Source organism: Bos grunniens, chromosome 10, assembly GCF_055505025.1.
Source record: "Bos grunniens cultivar Pamir isolate PY7600 chromosome 10, Bosgru_T2T1.0, whole genome shotgun sequence".
Lineage (NCBI taxonomy): Eukaryota > Metazoa > Chordata > Mammalia > Artiodactyla > Bovidae > Bos > Bos grunniens.
In genome coordinates, this window is record NC_141174.1 from 16464232 (window position 1) to 16477272 (window position 13041).

Below are 13041 nucleotides of genomic sequence, written 5' to 3' on the forward strand. Positions count from 1 at the left end.
CTTTCTTTCACCTCAGCTGCTGTCCCAGGAACACCACTCACTGACCCTCCTCCCTGACACCATAGGTCAGGAAGGAACTTAAGCAGACCTGCCTGTCCACTCCCTCCACCGATGCGTTAGGTTGGTGCTGGCATCGCCACCCTTCTAGAAATAGGTCACCCCCCATAAAACCTTGTTTATAGAAAACTGGCCAGAAGAGGCCCTGGTGAGCACACGGTGGGGACTGAGAACATGCAGATGGAAAGATGGACAACTGGTGTTCTGGTTTTACCCTTTATCTTTGGGGCATTGTCTTCTCATTGCTGAAGGGAGATTCCAGAGCATATTTTTGCCATCGAATGATGTCACCCAGGGCCTCAGGAGCATGGGAGTGGTGGGTGGAGGAAAAATGCAGCTTGGCCCAGAACTCCTATTAATCTTTTCCACTTTTTATGTGTCAGTGGGCCTCCTGAGAAAATCCCCTCCACCTGCTTCCTCAGCAGCCTTGGAAGCTGGTCCTGGGAAGAGTGGCAGGTGGGGAAGCTCCTCCTCCTTTGAGACTGGCTGACTTGGGGGGTGAGGCCTGGGAAGACCTGGCTGCCAAGAGACATTCTCAGCCTCTAGCCTTGGGACAGGCATCTCGATAATGCCTTGCTTTATTTGTGGAGTAAAGACAGTCCTAGGGCTTCCCTGGTGTCTCAGTGGTAAAGAATCTGCCTGCCAAGCAGGAGATGTGGGTTTGATCTCTGGGTCAGGAAGATCCCCTGGAGCAGGGAATGGCAACCCATTCCAGTATACTTGCCCAAAGAATTCCAGGGACAGAGGGGCCTGGCGGGTTACAGGCTATGGGATCGCAAAAGAGGCAGCAACTATACAACGATAATGACAGTCCTCCTTGGAAATGTTTGGTTCTCTCAAGGCTACTGTGAGGGAAGGAAGTTGTGTTTGCAGGGATCAGACCACCACTGTAATTTTGTTGAGAGACACCCAGAGATATTGACATTTTCTCCAGTTACTGTACTGCCTCTGACTCACTGTCCAGAAAGAACTTTAAGAAGAAAATTATTTATTTACTTGGCTGTTTTGGGTCTTAGTTGGGGCATGTGGGATCTAGTTCCCTGACCAGGGATCAAACCCAGGCCCCCCTACATTGAGAACATGGGCTCTTAGCCACTGGACCACCAGGGATGCCCCTAGAAGGAACTTTGATAATAGGTCCAGAGTAATTGTTAGCCATTCTATAATGACCCAAACACATTCCTTAGTTATGTAGCAAACCCCATTGCAAAGGACCCCATTGGTCCCTGGCTCATCTTGGGTCTCAGACCACGTGTTCCTGGGCTGTGTGGCTGCTTGAAGCCTGGCTCAGCAAGGCTCTGTGGGAAGAGAGCAGGGCTGGGAGTGGACCCACAGAAGTCCTGATGTTACCTCACTACTGATCAGCTCTGTGACTTCAGCAAGTTGAGCCAACTCAGTTATGAAATGGAGAGAAGGACGGGCCCTCCCAGGGCTCGGTGTCTCATCTGTGCCATGGGCTTCCTGCTGTTCACCTCACTGGATGGTTTTGATGCTGTTTGTATGCTGGATGTGCAGGTGCCTTGAAAACTGTGAAATTCTGTGCAAATGTGGGCTTTTGAAAGTGAAAATTAAAGTCACTCAGTCATGCCCAATTCTTTGTGACCCCATAGACTTATACAGTCCATAAGGGGGTAGCCTTTCCCTTCTTCAGGGGATCTTCCCAACCTAGGGATAAAACCCAGGTCTCCCACATTGTAGGCGGATTCTTTACCAACTGAGCCACAGGGGAAGCCCAAGAATACTGGAGGGGGTAGCCTATCCCTTCTCAGGGCATGTTCCTGACCCAGGGATCAAACCGGCATCCCTGCATTGTAGGCGGATTCTTTACCAACTGAGCTATCAGGGAAGCCCCTTAAGTGCCCTTAAAAACATGTCTGTAGACTTGCCCATGACACTCAGAAAGTAAAAGGCTTCCTGTATATAGATCAGGTTCTGGCCATCTGGTAAAGAGTCACCTTTGATTAGGGGCCACACACTTGGTTTACAGGGCTCACCATTCTTGATTTTAGAGTCAGCTGTTGATTTCAGAAAAAGTTCCAGTCATTCTGGTTGTCGGGGCCTCTCCCAGAACTGCTGGGTTCCAGAACATCCCTGCTGATTTGGTCTTTTTGACTTGAGCCACGATGCAGCTCCTGAGGTCCTATGGACCATTCTAACTCCTTTTTGATTCCAAGGAGGGCCTTTTGCCGGGGGTTGGCACAAAGCTTTTCAATCTCTGTATGCCCTGGATGGCTCCTGTCTTCGATGTAGGCAGTAGCCTTTGTGGCAGAACGCAGAACTGACTTAGTTCTCACTGTCAGGAGATGGGTCCCAGGAGTAAGAAGTCTTCTCCTCGAGGCCTAGTGGTCCTGGTGTTACCACATTTTCTCCCAGGCCCCTTAGAGTTGGGCTTTCCTGGTGGCTCAGTCGGTAAAGAATCTGCCTGCAATGCAGAAGACCCAAGTTTGATCACTGGGTCAAGAGGATCCCCTGGAAAAGGAAATGGCAACCTACTCTGGTATTCTTGCCCAGGAAATCCCATGGACAGAGCAACCTGGTGGACTACAGTCCATGGGGTTGCAAAGAGTCAGACACGACTGAGCTACTAAACCAGCACCCCCAACCACCTAAGGGTGATGCTGACCCACGGTGACAAGCAGGGCTGGCGGGGCTCAGACCATCCATGTGAGTGTGATCACTGACTTTTCTCTCTCCAGAGTTCTTCTGTCTCTCCTTGGGGAACAGAGGACCCCATTATCTGCCCCAGTAGTGCTCGCCTTGTATTCTCATGCTGCTCCACAAAAATCCACATCCTTTACCAGGGTGTCCCCACTGCGGGACGGATCTCTGTCCCTTGCAAGTACCCAACACAGGGCCCTGGCCATCAGCCTTTGTTTCTCTTTGAATTCTATTGATACTGGATTGCATCCATTCCAGCCAGCCTCTGGGTGTTTCCCCAGTTGACAGACCACACGGAATGTGACAAATGAGAGCAGTGAATGAAGGCTCTAACCCCCTTGGCTGTCTATTTCATGTGGTAGAACCTTGGATTAAGGGTTTTGACGGCTGGTTGGTTTGTCGTTATGTCTGACTCTTTGTGACCCGCACCTCCATCCATGGAATTTCCCAAGCAGGAATACTGGAACGGGTTACCGTTTCCTTCTCCAGGAGCTCTTCCCAACCCAGGGATTGGATCCAGCTTGGCAGGTGGCTTCTTTGCCCTTGAGCCACCTGGGAAGCCGTTAAGGCCTATGTGTATATGTGCTAAGTCCCTTCCATAGTGTCTGACTCTTTGCAACCCTATGGATCGTAGCCCACCAGGCTCCTCTGTCTATGGGATTCTCCAGGCAAGAGTACTGGAGTGAACTGCCATGCCTTCTTCCAGGGGATCTTCCTGACCCAGGGATCGAACCCACATCTCTTACATCTCCTGCATTTGCAGGCAGGTTCCTTACCACTAGCGCCACCCAGGAAACCCATTAAGGACTATGTCAGTTCTTGGGAGCTATGGTTTTCTTGAGACAATGCACCACAGCCTTTGATTACTGACTGAACAAATATTTCTTGAATATCTACTCTGTGCCAACCCACATTCTGAGCTCTGAGGAAGGAGTTGTTCAGTCAATCAGTCATGTCCGACTCTTTGAGACCCCATGGACTTTAGCAATAGAAAAGAAAAGTTCCTGAATTCACATCTAAGAGAAGAGGGATTAGACTCTAAGGCTGATGGAGTGACTAGTGGTGGAAGTGTCGGGCCAAGTAGGAGGGGAGCTGACCTTAGGTAAGTAGGTCCTGGGTAACTCCCTAAATCCCAGGCCAGAGTTCATGGTATTACTCTCCAGGGATGGTGGTAGATATGACTAATTAATAGTTTTTCTGGTGCAAGGTTTAGATTTCTTTTTCTTTCCAGATCTCTCTGGGACCATGAGGCAGAGCTAGTTACCTTATGAAGTTGGCATCTTAGGGAAAAACTACCGAGGGCCCTGCCTGTCTCTTTTTGGAGGCTCATCCAGAAGTGGGAGGAGCTGGGTCTGGCTCGTGGCAGCCTGTTAAGAGCCCTCTTCTCTTAGATGGGAATTCAGGAACTTTCCAGGGCCTGCCTGTGAGTAAGTCCTCTAGTCTGAGTTTCACCTCTGAAAGTCAGAAGTGGGGGTCTTTCAACCAAGAAAGCCCAATCAGACTCAGATGAAAACTTGGGAGTATTAGAAACGTGTATGGTCACATAAGGGGCTTCCTGGTAGCTCAGCTGGTAAAGAATCTGTCTGCAATGCAGGATTCAATCCCTGGGTTGGGAAGATCCCCTGGAGGAGGGCATGGCAACCCACTCCAGTATTCTTGCCAAGAGAATTCCATAGACAGAGGAGCCTGGCGGGCTAATGGGGTCACAGAGTCAGACACGACTGAGCGACTAAGCATGCACTCATGGTCACGTGAACCGCTTTCAGGAATGACAGCATGTGACATATCAGACAAAGGAAACAGTTCTTCTGCTTTGGGCTATTTCACCATCTGTCACCAGGCAGGGAGTGGTGAGGTTGAGCATGGGAACAGTACCCGAGATGTGTGAGTTCAACTGTTGGCTGCCGTGGGCTGGCGTCTGGTTGGGGGTTGGTGGAAGTGCCAAAGCATCTCAATGGAGCTTTTTACTTTCTCCAAGAGTTGGAGAAACTGAGGTCTGCATCCACCCCTTTCCTGGCCTGGTGGTTAGAAAGATGTCCCTTTTCTTTCCTCTTCCCTGACTGAATCACTGGGGAAGTTCTAGGAGCCTGTGGCCACTGGCTGTCCGCTTTGTCATGAGGGGGACCTTTGGGTGGAGAAGTCGGCCATGAGTTGGGCAGTTGGGGAAAGGGGAACAGAGGCTGGAAAGGGGGGTAAAGGCTGCTCTCACCTAGACCAGAACGGAGCCTTTGCTGATGTCACCACAAGCACAATTTCAGGAGCAACAGCTACCCTTAAAAGGAGGCATGTGTGCATCAGGAGCCTCCTGAGGTGATGACTGAAAGCAGCACAAATATGAAGCTCAACTAAAAGAAAAAAAAAAGCAAGCCCTTTGTCAAAAAAATTAATCAAAATTTCCCAGTAGAACTCAGGCCCCTTCCCTAAACTTAGCACCTTCTCTGTTTAGAGCCCAGGGTACTTCTGCTATCTGCACCTTCTCAATAATGAGGAAACTCATCCCCAAGGCTGTAGGTCAAGATCAAGGCATGTTGGCTCCTTGGAAGCTTGGTAATGCTCTTCATCTTGCATTTATCTCCTCCTCTACCTTTTAGTGTGGTGCTTCATATCAGTGGGTGTTCAGTAAATCTTAAGTGTAGGTTTGAGGGTGGGTGGTTAATCAGCCTACATTCCAGTGACTCCCCGTGTCTGATCTTGGGGAGCTCCAAATTGGGGGTCTTCCCTGCGTTATTCCACCTTGCATCTGCTTTCTTTTGGTGGTCAACTCTTGCAGTTCAGCAAATTGCTACTCTGCCCAGCTTCTTTGCCGTAGCAGAGACTGGCAATACTTGATTTAGGTTTGAGCTGTGGAGTTCTAAAAGTCTTCTCTGTTCAGAAGGTATTTCCTGAGCCTCATCTCTGTTCTTGGCAGAGTACTGGTGTGGCATGGGGAGGGGTCACACAAAGAAAGATTTGTCAATGTCCCTGTCCTCATGGTGCTAAAATCTAGCTGGAGAGATGACAAATAGCCTACATGGAAGACAATCAGAAGTCAAGCATGTAAGAACAGGAAACCCCATAGGGGTTGACTAAGTGGTCAACAGTCAGACTATAGCTGGAACCACATCTGCTGATTGCTTCCTCCAGTAGCTAGACTCATGGGAGGCGCTTGAATGATAGCATTGCACCTGTAAGCCTGGAGATGTTATCAGGTCTCTGAGGCAGTTACTTCCATGAAATATGCCCAGTTTGTCAAGGGACTTGGAATCTGTTTGCCAAGGGCTTGCATCTCAGTTCTGCCATTAGAAGCTGGGTGACCTTGGGCAAAGTTATAGTTTTCTCTTCTGTAAAAACCAAACCAGAGATAATCTTGCTGACTTTAGGGAGTTGTTGTGAGGAATTTAATGAAATAGCGTGAAAAATCATTTAGCAACTGCCTAGCACACAGTGGGTGCTCATTATGTATTCATGTCCTTCCTTCTGCTTTGAATAACAGCTAGGACTGGAATGTTTGGCCAAATGGTTAAGGCTACAGACTCTAGTACCCATGGCCTGAACTTGAAGCCTAGCATAGAACACTTGCTGTTCTGTGACCTTGGACAAGCTACTCAAATGCTAGTTTTCTCAATTTTAAAATAGAGATTTGGGGACTTCCTTGGTGGTCAAGTGGTTAAGAATCCGCCTTCCAGTGCAAGGAACACGTTCGACCCCTGGTCAGGGAACTAGGATCCCACATGCCATGGGGCAATCAAGCCTACACGCTACAACGAAAACCCAGCACTGCCAAAACAGCATAGAAAGCAAAACAACAACAAAAAATAGGGATTAAAGGAGGGTGTGTGTGCACGTAGGTACAGCATTTAAAAGCAGAGCCTGGTGGGCTGCCGTCTCTGGGGTCACACAGAGTTGGGCACGACTGAAGCGACTTAGCAGCACCAGCAGCAGCAGGCCGGCAGCCTTGATGGAGCTTCTGACCTTCCCTGGGAGGCAAGTCTTACAGGCCGTCCCGGTGTCCCTGGTGCTCCTCCTGCCTTCACCTCACCTCTTTCCTCACGTGCCGTGCCTTCTAAGTTGCTTCAGTCGTGTCTGACTCTTGGCCTGCTAGGCTCCTCTGTCCATGGGATTCTCCAGACTAGAATACTGGAGTAGGTTACTGTGCCCTCCTCCAGCGGATCTTCCTGACCCAGATATCAAACGCATATCTCTTTCGTGTCCTGCATTGGCAGGCGGGTTCTTTATCACTAGCGCCACCTGAAGGACTGAGGAAATCCAAGAGTGTCAAGGTTATGTAAGCCACCAGCGCAATCACAGATTTGAGGACAAACCCTGTGATTAGGGGAGGGGATCCTAAGGGAGTCTAGAGTCTGACCAGCTGTGACACCGCTTCTCAAGTTCTTAGGGACCTAAGCTTAGCGTATTAAATCCAAAAACCTCTTTCATGGGCGATTTGTCCCCAAATCAATGAGATTGTTTTTGTTTCTGAAGGTCTGCTCCATCCTTAATCCTGAGTTGGCTTTTTCAGAAGAAGCCAGGGGCTTGGATTTGGGAATTTAACAAATACAGTCATGTGAGCAGGCTCTGCCTGCACGTTATTGCTGACTGTGATGTGTTCCTAGGAGCTGCCAGGTGGTCCTGGGTGGCCCGTCCTCATGAGTAAACCGTTGATCGAGTTCAGTGTTGCTGTGCCCAGCAGCTGCCTCGCTCCTTTCTGGGGCATCCAAGACTCAGTCCCAGGACCGCCCTCTGAGCCTGGGCTTTCCTGAAGCGTGCCACGCCACCCTGGGGGCCCGGAGGCTTTTCTGTGCGTCGTTTTGCCCAGATTAGTTATGCCTTGATCACTGAGGTGTGGTGTGTTCACTGAGGTGTAAGCAGTGGTCTGAGTGGCCCTGGCCAAGCCGGGAGAGCGGCGTTAATAGGAGCGGAATTTTGTGTTGAGCGTGCCGACTTGCCTCTGCAGCACCGCTTTGTGGTGTTCAAATGCACACAGCAGTGTGTAGGGATGGACCTTGAGTGCTGAAGTCACTTCTGGGTTTGTCCACAGGGTGTGGTGGCAGCCTCCCTGTGGGTGGCCCTGCTGTCCACGTCTGAGGGACCAGAGTCCAGACGTGAGACCAGGAGTGGGTGGGTTTGTGTGTATGGGATGGAAAGTTGACATACTGCTTTTTGTAGCACCTTTTGGTGCTTCCCTGGTGGCTCAGATGGTAAAGAATCTGCCTGCAGTGTGGGAGGCCCGGGTTCAGTCCTTGGGTGAGGAACATTCCCTGGAGAAGGAAATGGCAGCCCATTCCAGTATTCTTGCCCAGAAAATTCCATGGATAGAGGAGCCTGGTGGGCTATAGTCCATAGGGTGACAAAGAGTCGGATACAACTGAACAGATAACACTTTCACTTTAATGCCCATAAACTCGGTATGGACTTAAATGACCCTTTATGAAAGAACATTTTCGTATGTTTGTCTATGTGCATTCTTCTCAACTGTTGTTCTTCGTGAGCTCTAGTTTCTGACTAATCTGTAATGATTAATAGATCATGAAGATCATCGCTAATGTGTACAGACATGTATAGATACACACCTGTTCGTGGTCACCCATCGCATAGAAACGGCCTTGTGGGGGTGGCATCGTGCTGTGCACTTTAAGATTGCTCGTGGGGGTTGATCAGCTTTAAGCAAACTTGGTGTATGGAAATCTAGATTAAACCCAGATTTATCTCTCATGTGGTGCTAATTTAAAAGGAACCTTTACTATGTTGTTTTAAAAAGCACACTTTCTCTAAGAGCCTTGTCTAGACAGTTTTAAGTTTCCAACCACATCATTCCCCAGGTCTGGGTTCAGAGCTAGTCTGGAAGGGAAGTGATGTTTCCTGACGTGCCAGTAAACTGCAGCCCTTTCGTTTAATGCCCATTTATCAAATAATCCCCTGTCCTGTTTACCAGGCAGAAAACTAATGTCAGAAGAAAGGGTGAAATTTAAAGGATTCAAGGGGTTGGGTCAAGGAAGCCAGGCCTCCCGGAAATAATCAAGGACTCAGAGAAGGAACTGAGGGTGAGCTGGGCTCTAAAAGGTTCGAGGTTTGCAAGTAGTCAACCTGCTGGGATAGAGATGATGAAGGGTTGGACTTGTGAATCACCCAGTGCGGGGACATCCAGAGAAGCAGATGGAGATGAGACTGGAGGTGAAGAAAGACAGGAATATCAGGCTGAGGGGCGTGGACGTGGTCCTGCCTGGGAGAGGACTGGCTCCTTGAGGGTCCTTGAGCTGGACCCCGTGGTCAGAACAGTGCTGAGGAAGGTGCTTCTGAACACTCTGTGCAAGGTGGTGGGGGAGAGGTCACATCACCTGAAAGGGACACAGAGGCAAAGTGGGCATCCCAGGGAGGCTGGGGAGGGTCTAGACAGCATGGATGTGAGAAGGCAGAGGCCAGGGAAACCGAGAGATGAGAGAGGCAGAGAGAAGGAGCAGAGACGGATGACGAGGAGAACCAGGGTAGGTGGCTGAGCGGATGCATCGGTCAAACGAACACGTCTTGTTTGTCCAGGTGGCCTGTCCTCCCAGGGTTGTCGCCCATGCTGTGGGAGAGCGTGGCGGGTGGGAAGGGAGTGAACCCTCCTGACATAGAGCATGCTGCTGGGAAGTCCATTCCGATGGGCCCACTAGGCCTCAGAGCAACCCCCTGAGCGGCAGTACAGTACCTTCCTGTGGGCTAGGAAACAGGCGAAATGAACAGAAATAACATGTCAACGTCAGCTTCTAGTGACTGGCAGAGCTAGGCTGTGAACTCAGACCTTTCTGACCCCGGAGCCTAAGCCTTTAACCGCTGTATAGAGTGATGACAAGTCAGAGGGACACTGGGGTACAAAGGAGGAAGGGGGAGAGGTTTGCTTTGAAATGAACAATGTTCACTCTTAAAATGAACTTCATGGGTGTGAGCTCCTTGAGGAGCAAGGTGATTCCCGGTGAAGACATAAGGAGACCAAGTTGGAAGGGAGCGTTCAAGCCCGGGGCTTCTGCTGCAGGGAAACTGCTGACCCAGTAAGGGGACGTTTCTGATCTTTGGTCCCAGGGAGCTGGCTCTTGGAAGCCCTGAAATCCTAAAGATATGTTATCCTGACCTGGTGACTATGGCCAAAGGGGAGGAATGAGGCAGTGGGGGCCTAGCCGTGGGGCTGAGAGTGGGCCCGGCTTTCTCTGATCAGCCGGTCTGCCTGGGGGAGGAAAGGGCCGAGGAGGAATGAGGTTCGGTGGGTGAGAACCTGCTTGCTGATGTGGTTGCCTCCTACCAAGAGGAGCGGCACCCTCCTGGCCAATACCTGGGTCTGGAGGATGAGGAGCCTGCGACCCTGGCAGAGGGTTCAGATGGGGACCAGTGTCCTGGTTCCGGTAAGACTGAGCCCTCACCATGGTGTTGACACAGAGCTCCCTGCCTTTTGCGAAAGCCCCAGGGTCTTCCTCGGATAGTCTGGGCATGTTCATGACCAGGCAGCTTTGGGGAGACCCTGGATGGTCTGGGCATGTTCATGACCAGGCAGCTTTGGGGAGCAGCTTTGTGCCTGGGTTCTGATTCTGTCTGACTTGGGGCTTTTCTGGGTGCCCCATGTGGATGGTGATGGGGACAGTGGTTCTGTGGGTCTCAGAGCAAACATAACACATGTTGTGCTGTGCTGTGTAGTGGTTAAGTGTGGACGTCTTACCCCAGATGCAGCCTCGTGGTTTCTGGGTTAATTTTTGCTCTGCCAAGTTCGTGAGCGAGAATGACAAGTGATGCATGACGCAAGTATGGCTTCCTCCTGTCACCCGAAGCCCTCGGGCTGCACAGGTGTGTTTTTAACTGGGACATTTGCTCTGCGAGTGCTCATGATCGCAGCTCTTGCAACAGGGTTTAGATGTCATCCTTGCATTTGCAGAAAGGGTGAAATCAAATCAAAGATAAAAATAGAGTGTCTTCCCAGTCTGCATCTCCATCCTTCATTCACCCCGTTTGGATTAAACGTCTTCTTCTGGGGCAAAGTGCACCATCGTAATTAGGCTCCTAGGCTCTGAAGGCTGGAGACTGTGACTGGGTTTGTCTGTGAGTTGTGTACTTTGCCCATGACTATTTGAGGAGGATAAAACTAGAACAAATGCTGGGGCAAAGGGCAAGCCAGAACCAGTTAGCCGTGATTTTTAATCCTTTACATTCATGGTGTGGGTCCTTGCTTTTTCTTGTGAGCGTGGAAAAGATGAGGATCCTACCCTTGGGAGCAGCATTCTCTCAATTCTTCACATTTTTCTTGGCCTCACTTGGGCTGCAGGTCTCTGATTTTCACCCTGGTGGGTGTCCTATCGAGTGTGTGACAGAACTCAAAGGAGTGAAAATATAGGCTTCTAGGTTGACTGATAATCACATCAGCACCATTTCCTGGGAGGCAGGAGGTGAGCTGGGGCCCAGAGTCAGACAGAACTGGTTTGGGAGCCCAACTCTTATGCTACCAGCCAGTGTGATGCTGGCTGCGTACTGACCAGTTTTTCTCATTTTTGTCTTTGTTGTAAGAGTTCATGGACTAAGTGAAAAAGATAAGCTGTATTACATGCCCAGTGCCTAGCAGATGCTCAAAAGCTAGTCAGGATCCTACCCTCTTCCCACCCACAGCCCCACACTGATTTTCTTCCCTTACGACTGGAAATACAGCATGGTTTGTAGAAAGAACATGGTCATTAGTGGGCAGACCTGTGTGATTCTACCAGCTTTGTGTAGATAAGACCTTCTACCAATATCCATCTGTCCATCCACCCAGCCAGCCAACATGGCTGAGTTCCTGCTAAGGCACAGACTCGGGATCTAGGAGCTGGGTATAGGGCTCTGCACACTCACTGAGCATGGCTTTCAAGAAGCAGGAGAAATATATGCTCTGGAAAACAGAAGAGGCAGCAGCTGGCAGTGCGATCCCTGTGTTTGAATGTTCACACTGGGTATGAAAGTACTGCCAAAGCTGGCATCCTCCTGGAGAAAGGTCCCTGTGGGACAGCCTTGCCACCTGGCCAGGGCCGCCTCGGACCCTTCAGCTGATTGCCCCATCCTGAGGCTGGAAAAGCACTCATTCAGGCTTAGAGTGTGGACAGAATGTGGACAGAGGATGGAGGGGGGCCTCTGAGGGCTCAGGTGTGCAGCGTGGACCCAGCTGGGAGGACCTCCCTCTCGAGGCAGAACATCACTGGGCATTAGGTCCCCCTCCATCAAGGTCCTTTTGAGAATGAGAGAATCCCAGGACCTTGAGTGAAGTCCCATATCTTCCCTCATTCTTGCCAAAGGGACCCTCTGGCATCCTGTTTGACACTAGATCTGCAACTTCAAAGCGCTTAGGAAACCAGAGAGGGCGTGCAGTGGCCCAGCTTCCCAGCTGTGAAGGCTACATTTGCCCCTCTATCTTTGGCTGGTTTTTACCCTCAACATCTTGGAGACCAGCAGTTAAGAAGCGGGACTCAACTCTGATAGATTAATGTAAGTGAGGATCAGATAAAGCTCTAAGGACACGAAATACCTTCTCATGGAGGAGCCTGCTCGCTTGGACTTTTCTCATGACTTTAGCCCTGAAGGGCAATCTAGGCCCCATGAAGGAGGCACATCTTCGAGATGCCAGGAGGTCTGGTTTCTCAACTCTGTGTGACCCTGAACAAGTCACTAAACCTCTATTTAGTCCTCTAATAATGGGTGTATAACAGAGGGTGATAAAGGAACTCTGGAACTATTGTTCAATCATTTCAACCCACAAGTATCTCCATTTGTGTTACCTTTTGTATCTTTCTTTTAATTCTCCCTGCCCCCACTAGATTATAAAGCTCCTTGAAGCAGTACTCTGCCATATACGTCTCTGTACTCCCTCAGAAATCTAGCAGAATACATTTCAAAAAGCAGGTGCTTAGAAGATCAGTTTGACTTGTTGATTGTATACAGTACGCACTGGAAGAATGCTGCTCTGAACCTGTTGATGATGAGTTTTGAGACTATTTCAGAGCTAAGAATCACTAGTGAGTACCTTGAGTGGCTATAACTGACAGGCTAGAAAACCAACTGGGACGATGAGTGCATTGGCAGTTAATGATGTTATAATCGGCCTGAAAGCAAATTGCTTCTCTCCCTGCAGTTGCTTTCAAATTCAATAAAGGAGAAGTGGTACCTTAACACAAAAGAGTTAGCGTCTCTCAATTCTAGAATTTGAATCTTGCATGAGTTTTCAGGCTGTGTTCCAATTTCCACCTTGGTATTTCATGTGGCAGAAGGGTTTGGGGCCTTGTATCTCAGCTGGTCACTCCTGAATCACGGTGTTTCTGCTGTCAGAAATACTCAACTGTTAGGTCCCTGAAGTTAGAACTG

General features: G+C 49.8%; 1 protein-coding gene across 1 annotated transcript in view; it reads left to right on the forward strand.

Annotated features, from left to right (window-relative positions):
- LOC147363977 (choline/ethanolamine transporter FLVCR2-like) overlaps window positions 1-13041 on the forward strand; it is a 50856-nt gene that overhangs the window by 9198 nt on the left and 28617 nt on the right. The gene's annotated exons all lie outside the window — the stretch shown is intronic.